The sequence below is a fragment of the Gracilinanus agilis genome, chromosome 4, assembly GCF_016433145.1.
Source record: "Gracilinanus agilis isolate LMUSP501 chromosome 4, AgileGrace, whole genome shotgun sequence".
Classification (NCBI taxonomy): domain Eukaryota; kingdom Metazoa; phylum Chordata; class Mammalia; order Didelphimorphia; family Didelphidae; genus Gracilinanus; species Gracilinanus agilis.
The window spans coordinates 517835592-517849266 of NC_058133.1; positions in this window are offsets into that span (position 1 = coordinate 517835592).

The window sequence follows — 13675 nt, forward strand, 5'->3', positions numbered from 1 at the left end:
AACCCTTGTACTTTGGTGTATTGTCTCATAGGTGGAAGATTGGTAAGGGTGGGCAATGGGGGTCAAGTGACTTGCCCAGGGTCACACAGCTGGGAAGTGGCTGAGGCCGGATTTGAACCTAGGACCTCCTGTCTCTAGGCCTGACTCTCACTCCACTGAGCTACCCAGCTGCCCCCTCTAAGATTTTTTTTTTTAAATCATAACTAAAAGAAATGTTAAATTTCAGCAAGGGGTTAATAAATGTTGAAATGTAGTTTTACCCATCCAAGTTCATCAACTTCCCCTCAAATCTATCTATAGATCTTTAAGGACCCATGAATTCCAGATTATGAATCTCTAGTTTAAGAATGGTTCAGATTCTTCTTGAAAAGGCAAATGAGTTGCATTTTTCATGTGCCCAATATCAGTAAAAAACACATTTATGAAGTATCTTATCATGGTTCAGTGTTCAGAATATTTTCAAAACGACTACCATGAAAGCCAATTACAATGTATGGACACATTTGTTCCGGAGGACAAAGAGAGAGATATCATGAATAACCCAACACCCTTCAAAAGAAACCTAAACACTTCTACTCAGTGACTTGAATGCAAAAGAAGCAAGCTTGAAAACAACAGGGAAAATATTAGAAAATGTGGATCCAGAGTAAAGACAATTTTTCTCCCAGACCAAAATACAGCACCAAAGCCATGTCAGGCATTGTCAGTGAATTATATGCATTGGGGTAGCGGGTGGAGGATAATGAACTTGACTCCTCAGCTTACTTTTTTTTTTTAATTTTTTTTTTTTTTTTTATTTTAAACCCTTAACTTCGGTGTATTGTCTCATAGGTGGAAGAGTGGTAAGGGTGGGCCATGGGGGTCAAGTGACTTGCCCAGGGTCACACAGCTGGGAAGTGTCTGAGGCCGGATTTGAACCTAGGACCTCCAGTCTCTAGGCCTGGCTCTCAATCCACTGAGCTACCCAGCTGCCCCCTCAGCTTACTTTTTACTGTTTCAAATTCATTTGCATACTAAGCCATCAAAGGTTATCTTGGAATTATCTAAGTAGATAAACCTAAAATAAGTAACTAATTACTTGAGGACTTTGATCTCCACTCAGAACTCCCAGACAAAAAGGAAAGACCTAATTTTATCGGGAGTGTATTGTCTGGTTTTTGATTATTGGATGTGGGGTTCATCCCTAAAATGTTAATGCTCTGCCCTGATCAGGTAGCCTCAGCTACCTACCCAGGGGCCTGAAGATGAAGTCTCTAAAGGGATGAGACGAGAATACAGGAGCAGATGAAAAGTTTATCTAGACCCCCACGATTACAAGAGCAACACATTCACCTGATACTACGGAATTAACAATGAAACCAGCTAGGAGGTAATTCTTCCATAAGTCGTATTTAAAGCTTTCAGAATATAAATCTGTTTATTAGGGTTGGCCACTTCTGAGAGTGAAACCTATGCTGGCTACCTAATACTTTCCGGCTCTGATGTTTCATGAGTAATGTCTGATGCTATAAATGTCTCTACTGGGTTCAGTTGAGGGTTAAACTGTCTCAGGTCAACCTATAATTTAGCCTGAGCTCATGCATGGGAGCTCTTTTTGTGGTCAGAACATGGTATGATCCACGTTCTCAGAGTAAATCTTAGGTAAGGGCAGACATTGAAAGTGTGATTATGGGATACTTGAGTAAGGCAATCTTCGCCTTGGGGCTACGTGTTACTTATCTTCAACTCCAATTTTGCTTAGAAATTTTCCTCATTGGCACCTAATGCTTTCCCCAGTGGAATTCGAGGGAAATAGGGTATAACTGCAGTGAGAGCAGGAGAGTAAGCCCCTCCCTCTCTCTTTAAGGTGACCCCTGATCATTTCACTGTCACCAAATATTTCAAAGGAGAGTGGCTAGAGATCTGGATTTGGACTCAATAAGACCAATATTAAAATATCACATGATACTTTCTAGCAATGTAAATGTCACTGAGAAGCTTCATTTGAGCCCTTTTCATGTATTAGAGATTATGCCGCTGGTATTTGCCCCACAAGGTTATTGTAAGGCTCAGATGAAATGAGTATAAATCTTTGGGCAAGGTTTAAAAGTAGGAAAACAAGCACTGAGGAAGTACCTACTACGCGCCAAGCACTACACCAAGTTCTTTACAAATATGATCCCATTTCACCCTGAGGAGGCAGCTGCTGTTATCCCAATTACACAGCTGAGGAAGCCAAGGCAGAAAGAAGTTAAGTGATTTGTCTGGGATAACACAAATGGTAAGTGTATGAACAAATTTGAACTCAGCTCCTCAGGACTCCAGGTACAGTGCTCTGTCCACTGTATCATTCAACTGCCTAAGTTTTACAACTCTGCTAATCATCTAATATTTCAAAGGAGAACTTTCTCTGTTCTGCAAATAGCTCTTTCCACCTCCAGACGCCTTAAAACTCAGGAAATATTTCCTTATATTGAGTCAACATTTGTCTCCATGAAACTCCCACGAATCTTTCCTCATTATTCCTCTGAGGCCAAGTAGGATAGGACTGATTGACTTTGCCCATCCCAGATCTAAAATATCTGAAGAAAACCACCATGCTACTAACCCCTCTCATCTTCTATCAAATGAACAGCCTTAATGCCCTCAATTAATCCATGTACAACTTGGTCACCAGTGTCCTTATCACATGAGCCATTGACCCTAGTTAATCACTTTCTTTAGTTACTAACAAAAGAATATTCTGTATTTAACCAGATGAATAATAGTAAAGGACAAGAGTTAGGAATGCTTCCAAAAATTGTTTAAGGATTTTATTTCTGCTTCCCTGGCATATTAAAATGCATTGGGGGAGGCAGGGTGGCTCAGTGGATTGAGAGCCCGGCCTAGAGACAAGAGGTCCTAGGTCAGTGATGGACAACCTTTTGAGCTTGGTGTGTCAAAATTCGCCAAAAAAAACCAAGCATAACTCGGGTGGTGTCATTTTGAGAAAAAAAAACACATAATTTATTGATATTTATAGTTTAAATAACAAAAATGTATGATTGTAATATGTAACTGTATTTAATAAACCAAAATAAGTAAATTAATATAGGTAGAATTGTCATCTTTAGTGCAGAGTGTTTACACTACACTACAGCAAATGTTTCATCCTCAGCATGCGGTCCCATACTTCTCTGTATGCGGCCGCGTCACTGAAAATAGCTACATGTGTCAGTGCTGACACATATGTCATAGGTTTGCCATCATCATCCTAGGTTCAAATCTGGCCTCAGACACTTCCCAGCTGTGTGACCCTGGGCAAGTCACTTAACCCTCATTGCCTAGCCCTTCTCTTCTGCCTTGGAACCAATTCACAATATTGATACCAAGATGGAAGGAAAGAGTTTAAAAACAAGCAAATAAGCAAACAAAGAAATGAATAAAATGCATTAGGAAGGAACAATAGCAGGTCATCAAAGTAGAAAAGAAAAATGAGGAGGCATGCTTTTGGGTCATGAAGTACTGTCATGGGGAAGGGTGCCTTGTCCTGTCATAAGGAAGGATGCCAATTACAATACTTCTAAGGAGTATGAGAGTAGCATTAGATGGTGGCACTCTAATTCTCACCATGATGACAAGCATTCATACGCAACTGAGGAAAGGCATTCACAAATAAATCATAACTTCTTTTACACATTGCCCCAATCTCTGCAAGAGGAGGATGGCTAAAACCGGGGAAGAATGAGTCGTGTTCGTGGCTATGCTGGGGAACTAGAAGCATTCATCTTAAGTTCCCCACTGGCTCTGTATAGGATGTCTCAACTCTTAAATTTCCCATGTTTTAATTTCAATAGCTAAAATAATTCATTTTTCTTTAAAATGGGGGGGGGAGTGAGTAAATACAGTATTTGACCATGAACATTTTTACTACCTGCTTTTATTATTGTTTAGTCACGTACAGCTCTTCATGTCCCCATGGACTCTTTGAAGTCTGTCCAAGTTCACATTTGCTGTTTCCATGACACTATCCATCTTTTCCTTTGCTGTCCCCTTTTCCTTTGACCTTCAATCTTTCCCAACATCTCTTTTTAATGAGTTTGCCCCTTCTCATTACATAGCCAAAGGATTCAAGCTTCAGCTTCAGCATTTGTCCTTCTAATTCAGAGTTCGAATTAATTTGATCACCTTTTTGTCTAATGGACTCGCAAAATTCTTCTCCAGCACCATATTTCCAAGATGCTAGTTCTGCAGTGCTCAGTGGTTATGTTTGCAAGGCTCCTTCCCAGCTTCATAATTCATGAACATGTGACTAGAGATCTCCCAGACACACTAGGGATGGGACTGAGGCTCCAATGACTGTCGGCTGCACCAATAAAGTTGTGTTTCAATGAGTATACTATAATGACCATCTTACTGGAAAGCAAGTCTTTTGCTGAAGGTGCCAATATCGGTCCTGCTACCCAAGATGCCTGGAGGTACAGAATTCAGACACGCTAATTGGTTTTCATAGAAAATGACATTTTTATTCACACAGATGGACCTTTACCGTTTGCCAGTGTCTCAAAGGTGTAGTTAGGACCTTCCTTCTTCATCGCTATATACTACCAAAACAACAATTATGGCCAGTCTCATCCATAAGTAATGATAACTACTATCTTTATTCTTAAATATTTCTGGTAAACATCCTCTCACTTTTCTGCATCCACTGACCATTAGATACTGTACTGACAGACAAGTTCTGGAGGCTCAAGGGGAATGGGGAGGATGTTACTAAGGAGAAAGAAATCACACAACCACAAAGTCTAAGGAGGGAGGCATTTCTTCAAATAGCCCTGGCTTCTGTGACTTGGGAATTACATAAGAAGCCATAAGTCCTGCATCCTTCCAAGGTGACACAAATAGGTCCTAATAAGTGACTTTCTTATTCTGTTTCTCAGAATGGAAACCATCTATAGTCTTGATGGCACTTTTCCCTTTGCTTAATATATACTCCTAGGAGCTTCAAACATTAATCTTCTGATCAGAATCTCATATATAGATTTAAAAGCAGGATTATACCAGAAGGCATGAAGAATAAAGGGAAACTCAGACAAGGAAAATTGGCACGTTTATATTCAGTAACATGAAGCATCCTGGCCTCTATGAAGCCAATAACTGTTTGCCACAAACAGACTTTCAGGAAAACATTATTTCAGAGAATGTGTAAAGGAAAACAGATGTAATGGCTCTTGGGTCCATCTGGAGCTTCAATCCTCTCCAAAGCCATCAATCATTTATTTATGATATAATATTTAGAACCTCTTATTTCCTTCAAATTTAAACATTGAAGAAACTGAAATCAGAGGCACAAAGCTTTCGCCTGGAAAACACCAATTCACCAAAGAAGAGGTGATGCTTTTTGCAATCCTAGCCCCATTGTATTTGAGCTGGTTGCTCTATGCACTAGCACCCATATGGTACAAATGGTCCATTGAGCTCTTTTGCTGCTGCTTGTGAAGAGTGTGACAAAGGGCCATTAGCAGCCATTGCCAGCCTTCCCCAGAGAATTCTTAGATTTTGTAAAGCATGTGGATTGTCAATAAGAGAAAAACATTAAGCTGTACCAAAATTGAAAAAATGTATTACAATAAAATTGGTCAAAGATATAAGGGAAATAATAAAATATTTAAAATAATTAAATCAATATTGTTTGTCATGGAACATAACAAATGCAGGTAAGGCAAATGAAGTAGGCTTCCTAAATGAAGGGAGAAAACTTAGAAACATAAAGACATAGGTAAAGGAATAATAGGGAGGGAATGAGAAGCAATACCTCCCGACTCAAGGAAGTGCTCTGTGGGTTTGCATCTGCTCATCACAGATCACGAGCCCCCACTAATGTGTTTATTTTTTACTTATCAGATGATACAAATAGTTCAAAACACTTTAATAAAGTAGCATAGTAATAAAAGTAGCAATAAAAATAGTTCCCCCACAAACCTGGTTTACATCTTCCTAGAAATACATATACTCAGTAGATAAAAAGTATTCCGTCTAAGGTATGCACATGGTAGGCTACAGTTGTAGCCAATATGTGTGGCCAGAGTACACATATGGAGAAATTTTATGCCTCTGGCACTGCAGGGGCTACTGCTATCTTCTAGTGGCAGCATCGTCTTCCAGCTGGTCCTGCTCTCTGCTGATTTATTTCTTATGCAGTTCAGCCTCTTTTAGATGTTTCTCATGTGGTCCTATGATTGATGCCAGGCAGAATTTCACTGGGGATGGGTTTGTAACATTGCTCTCTACTTTGAGATGAATATGCAATGGCTCAACTGAGTTGCTACCCTATCCTCAAAAGAGGAAGAGTGAAAGAGAGAGCCCTGCAATCTCTCAAAGGTCCAAGACTTTTTGTTACAGCTTTTAAAGAAGTTAACCCTTTTTTTATTTTACAGAGTTATGGAAGAAATAAAACTCAGTTATAAGAACAAAAGATCAAAAATATCCAGGGAATCAATGAGGGCAAGAAGGAAAGGAAGGGTCGCCTTACAGTAGCAGATCTTGAATGATGCTACAAAGCAGGAATCATTGGGACAATCTGATACTGGCTAAGAAACAGAGTGGTTGATCAGTGGAACAGATTAGATACACCCTATATAGAAATAAATGATCAGAATCACCTAGTGTTTTGATAAACCCAAATTCCAGACTGTTGTCCAAGAACTCACTATTAAAAAAATCTGGGAAAGCTAGAAAGTAGTCTGGCAAAAGCTAGACCTAGACCACATGTCACACCAAACACTATAAGTTCAAAATTGGTATGTCATTTGGTCATAAAGGTTGATATAAACAAGGTAGGGGGGACAAGAAACAATCGCTTTTCAGATCTATGGATAGAGAAGACTCTGTGGTCAAAAAAGAGATAAGGAAAGATCACAAGAGTTAGGATGGATAATTTTGATTATATAAAATTTAAAAGTTTTACACAAATGAAACCAAATGGATTCAAAATTATACAGAAAGGAGGAAACCAGGGAATTGTTTTGCAGTAAATTTCTGATAAAGGTCTCAGATTTCAAATATAAAGGGAACTGAGTCATGTTCATAAAAATGAGAACCATTCCCCAATTGATAAAAGATTAAAAGATATTAATAGGCAATTTCCTGATTGATTTGATGAAAATATACTCTAAATCAATAATAAGAGAAACAATTTGAAACAACTTCCAGGTACCACTTCATACCTATCAGATTTGCAAATGTAACAGAAAAAGAAAATTTACAAATGCTTGACATAATGTAGAAAAAGAGGGACACTAATGCACTGTTAGAGGTATAAAAATAAACTGGTTCCAACATGCTGGGGAACAATTTTAAATTATGCAGAGAAGGAAATAAAGATGTATATTCTTTGAACTAGAAATATCACTATTATGTCTGAATCCAAAAACAAAATAAGAGGAATAAAAATTATGTATACACATCTCTGTGTGTTATGGCAGCTTTTTTTGTTGCAGTGAAAAAACAAATTAGAAACCAACATGTTCATCAACTGGGGGGTTGGCTGAACAAGTTGTGGTATAAAGTTTTGATGGAATATTATATTGCAGTAAGAAATTATAAAGGGAATGGTTTCAGAAAAAAATAGAGGAAGAGTTATGAACTAACACAAAGTGAGAAGAACTAGGACATCCTACACAGCAGGAGTGAAATTGTAAAGATGATCAACTATGAAAACCTGGTTCTGATCAGTACAAAGATCCATGACAATTCCAAAGGATTCAACATTAAAACTTATCCACTTTCAGAGAGAAAGACACGATAATTTTTCAGTGAAAAATAAAATATATTTTCTTTCTCCCCACCCTCTGAAATGTGGCCAATGAATAATTGTTTTGAATGATTTCATGGCTTAGTATTACTAGGCTTTAGATTTTTAAAAATATTTTAGTTGCCCAGTTGGTTATTAGATTTTCTGCCTTATCACTATAGGGAGGCAGAGAAATTGGAAATGAAAATTAAAAGACAAAGAAAAGCAATAAAGAGCTTTTTTTTCCTAAAAAAAAAGAAGCAATCCTAATATACATCCAGACTAGTGAAATCAAATGTAATTGAATTTACAATCCTTCTCCAACCTTAGCCTCAGACTTGTGTTTTAAGCTAGAAGAGAATAATTCAGACAACAGGTAATGATAGAAAAAGACTCACTTTCTCCCATTTTGGGGTTGCTGAAAAGCTCAGATATTTCTCCATGTCTTCACTGAAAATGTATATTTCTTATCTAGAAAAATAGTTCACTTTAGTGGCAAAGATCTTCTCTGTTCCAAAACACTTCACTAGTGTAACTAATATTTTGAAAATTAAATTCATTTTTAAACTTTTATTTCTTGGAGACCATTGACAGTGCCTGTCATTTACCTAATTATAACTTCGGGTTAGATTTTACAATATGTTTTTCCATTAGGCATTTTGAAATGGATAATATGACAAACCTTATGTAAATAGCTCATTTATTAAGGGCTTTGAGGTTAGTAAAGGACTTTCTTCACTTCTACCTAGTCAAGTAGTGTGGGAAGCCATTAAGAGAAATTAGAATCTCCAATAGATATTTTTATCTGGACCCCTTCAAAAGATCAACACAGACTGGCAGAGCCATGTGTTGACCTTTCTCTCTATAAAATAGGTCTGAGACTGGAATGGGTTATCTGAGATAAAAATCTAAGATTCCTCTTTTGACTCCTTTTCATAATTCACACCTTTCTTTAAAAAGCAATCGAGTCTTATTGAAAAAGCTTTGAAGCAAAGAGACTCCAGCAAGTGATCAAGAGGATCATCCACCATGATCAGGTGGGATTTATAACAGGAATGCAAGGATGGTTCAACATTAGGAAAACCATCCACATTATTGACCACAACAATCTAACAAACAAAAATCACATGATTATCTCAATAGATGCTGAAAAAGCCTTTGACAAAATACAGCACCTTTTCCTATTGAAAACACTGAAAAGTATAGGAATAGAAGGACCTTTCCTAAAAATAATAAACAGTATATACCTAAAACCATCAACAAACATCATATGCAATGGGGATAAATTAGAAGCCTTCCCAATAAGATCAGGAGTAAAACAAGGATGCCCATTATCACCTCTATTATTCAACATTATACTAGAAACACTAGCAGTAGCAATTAGAGAAGAAAAAGAAATTGAGGGTATCAAAACAGGCAATGAGGAGACTAAGCTATCACTCTTTGCAGATGATATGATGGTCTACTTAAAAAATCCTAGAGAATCAACTAAGAAGCTGGTAGAAATAATCAACAACTTTAGCAAAGTTGCAGGATACAAAATAAATGCACATAAATCATCAGCATTTCTATATATTTCCAACACATCACAGCAGCAAGAGGTAGAGAGAGAAACGCTATTTAAAATCACCCTAGACAATATAAAATACTTGGGAATCTATCTACCAAAACAAACACAGCAATTATACGAAAACAACTACAAAACACTTTCCAAACAATTAAAACTAGATCTAAACAACTGGAAAAACATTGATTGCTCATGGGTAGGATGAGCTAACATAATAAAAATGACAATCCTACCCAAATTAATTTACCTATTTAGCGCCATACCTATCAAACTACCAAAAAACTTTTTTACTGAATTAGGAAAAACTATAACAAAGTTCATTTGGAATAACAAAAGATCAAGAATATCAAGGGAAATAATGAAAAAAAATGTGAAGGAAGGTGGCCTAGCAGTACCAGATATTAAACTATACTATAAAGCATCAGTCATCAAAACAATATGGTACTGGCTAAGAGACAGAAGGGAGGATCAGTGGAATAGACTTGGGGTAAGTGGCATCAGCAAAACAGTGTATGATAAACCCAAAGAGCCCAATTTTGGGGACAAAAATCCACTATTTGACAAAAACTGTTGGGAAATTTGGAAAACAATATGGGAGAGATTAGGTTTAGATCAACATCTCACACCCTACACCGGGATAAACCAGGATAAATTCAGAATGGGTGAATGACTTGAATATAAAGAGGGAAACTATAAATAAGTTAAGTGAACACAGAATAGTATACTTGTCAGATCTCTGGGAAAGGAAAGATTTTAAAACCAAGCAAGAGTTAGAGAAAATTACCAAATGTAAAATAAATTATTTTGATTATATAAAACTAAAAAGCTTTTGTACAAACCAAAACAATGTAGCTAAGATCAGAAGGGAAACAACAAATTGGGAAAAAATCTTTATAACAAAAAACTCTGACAAGGGTCTAATTACTCAAATATACAAGGAATTAAATCAATTGTATAAAAAATCAAGCCATTCCCCAATTGAAAAATGGACAAGAGACATGAATAGGCAGTTTTCAGATAAAGAAATAAAAACTATCAATAAGCACATGAAAAAATATCCTAAACCTTATCATTAGAGAAATGCAAATCAAAAGAACTCTGAGGTATCACCTCACACCTAGCAGAATGGCTAAAATGAAAGAAGGGGAGAGTAATGAATGTTGGAGGGGATGTGGCAAAATTGGGACATTAATGCATTGCTGGTGGAGTTGTGAACTGATTTAACCATTCTGGATGGTAATTTGGAACTATGCTTAAAGGGCTATAAAAGAATGTCTGCCCTTTGATCCAGCCATACCATTGTTGGGATTGTACCCCAAAGAGATCATAGATAAACAGACTTGCATGAAAATATTTATAGTCTCGCTTTTGTGGTGGCAAAAAACTGGAAAATGAGGGCATGCCCTTCAATTGGGGAATGGCTGAACAAATTGTGGTATATGCGGGTGATGGAATACTATTGTGCTAAAAGGAATAATAAACTGGAGGAATTCCATGCGAACTGGAATGACCTCCAGGAATTGATGCAGAGTGAAAGGAGCAGAGCCAGAAGAACATTGTACACAGAGACTGATATACTGTGGTAAAATCGAATGTAATGGACTTCTTTCTGTACTAGCAGCAATGCAATGACCCAGGACAATTCTGAGGGACTTATGATAAAGAACGTTACCCACATTCAGAGGAAGAACTGCAGGAGAGGAAACACAGAAGAAAATCAACTGCTTGAATACATGGGTTGATGAGGACATGATTGGGGATCGAAAGTACCACACCAATGCAACTATCAACAATTTGGAAATAGGTCTTGATTAATGACACATGTTAAAACCAGTGGAAATGCATATTGGCCAGGGAAGGCGGGGTGGTTGGGGGGTGAAGGGGAAAGTAAGAGCATTAATCATGCAACCATGTTAACTTTTCTAAAATATAAATGTTAATAAATGTTTAAAAAAAAAAGAAAAAGCTTTGAGCTCTCAGTAATCCAGCAGGAGGAGGATTAACACTGTTCCGCTTTGGCCAGGAACGCAGCTGACTGGTATAGCCAAGGCCGGACCCTTAGCAGGGGCATTTTGCCCAGAATTAAAGTAAACTAATGGGTCTCAAACATATTGTTTAATACCATCAAGGCTGAGAAATTCAGGGGCTTTCTATCCTAACAAAATGTCCCAGACTTCACTTAATGGTAACACATATAGTTCATAGTTTAGCATAGGTTTTATCTACACCTTGAAGCTTCTAAGGCTTTTGTTTTGACTATGTTAAAAATACTGCTCTGTGTAATTGTGGGAAACTTTCTTGGGCTTTTGGGAGAAGGGGATCTTTAACTTTCTATATAATAAACTGGTGACTCCTTGTACCTCAAAGAGCGCTTTGAGCTAAGAAGCGGTGCTTCTAATCTGTTTCGTTCTTTACATCCAACAACCACCCTAGGCTACTCAGAAAAGTCTCTGGTTATAGAGGAGGCTCTCTATAAAGTAGGTACTACAGAAGTGATGATCATGTTTTCCTTTATATTATGGCCAGTGTATAAGTTATCCTTGTTATTATTCATAGTCTTACATGTTTTGCCAAGTTTCTCTCAATTCTTTCCTGTAATTTCTTATGGTACAATATTCCATTGCATTTGGATGTATTTAATAGCATTCATTCAGCCTTTCTTCAGTGAGTAGCAAGGTTTTTCTTGTTGTTTGTTACTAGGGCTAGAATGGGTTTATGTAGAAATATAACTGCTCCTTGCCATTAGACTCCTTGAGGTCTATGCCTCATGTTGATAGGACTGGAGCCAAAAGTATGTATAATTTAGTAACTCACATACCAACTGCTCTACAGAAGAGTTAAATCATTTCACAGTTATACCATTGGTGTTTCTTACATGCCAAATTCCTTCAAAGATTTATCATTTTCATCTTTAACCATCTTTGCAAATTTGAGCAGTATACTAAAAAACCTAAATTGCTTTAGTTTGCATTTTTCTCTTTAGCAATTGGGAGCATTCTTTCATTAGATTGTTAGCTGTCACAGTTTCTTTTTTTTAATTAATTTATTTAAATTTAAAAAATTTTATATTGATTAATTTAGAATATTTTTCCATGGTTACATGATTCATTTTCTTTCCCTCCCCTCCTCCCTCCTCACTCCTGTAGCCAATGAGCAATTCAGCTGGGTTTTACATGTTTCATTGATCAAGACCTATTTCCATATTATTAATATTTGCACATTTAGAGTCTACATCCCCAGTCATATCCCCATCAAATCATGTGATCAAACAAATGTTTTTCTTCTGTATTTCTGCTCCCACAGTTCTTTCTCTGGATGTGGATACATTCTTTCTCATAAGTCCCTCAGAATTGTCCTGGATCATTGCTTTGCTGCTAGTAGAGAAGTCAGTTACATTTGATTGTGCTACAATGTATCCATCTCTGTGTACAATGTTCTCCTGGTTCTGCTCCTTTCACTCTGCATCACTTCCTGGATGTCTTTCCAGTTCACATGGAATTCCTCCAGTTCATTATTCCTTTCAGTACAATAATATTCTATCACCAACAGATATCACAATTTTTTCAGCCATTCCCCAATTGATGGACACCCCCTCATTGTCCCATTTTTTGCCAACACAAAGAGCGTGACAATATTTTTGTACAAGTATTTTTCCCTATTATCTCTATGGGATACAAACCCAGCGGTGGTATGGCTGGATCAAAGGGCAGGCAGTCTTTTAAAGTCCTTTGGGCATAATTCCTAATTGCTTTGCAGAATAGTTGGATCAGTTCACAACTCTACCAAAAATGCATTAGTGTCCCAATTTTGCCACATTACCTCCAACACTTATTACTTTCCTTTGCTATCATATTAACCAACCTACTAGGTGTGAGGTGGTACCTCAGAGATGTTTTGATTTGCATTTCTCTAATTGTGAGAGTTTTAGAACACTTTTTCATGTGCTTATTGATAGTTTTGATTTCTTTATCTGAAAACTGCCTAATCATATCCCTTGCCCACTTATCAGTTGGGGAATGACTTGATTTTTTTGTACAATTGACTTAGCTCCTTACAAATTTGCGAAATTAGACCTTCATCAGAGGTTTTTGTTATAAAGATTTTTCCCCCTGATTTGTTGCTTCCCTTCTAATTTTGGTTTTGTTTGCAGTACCATATTGTTTTGATGATCATGGCTTTACAGTATCTGGTACAGATTTAAGATCTAGTACAGATTCTAGGCCTCCATCCTTCACTTTTTTTTCATTAGTTCCCTTTATATTATTGATCTTTTGTTCTTTCAAATGAATTTTATTATAATTTTTTTCTAATTTTGGTTTCTTTTCATGACTCCATGTTCAGCTCTGCTGATTAAATAG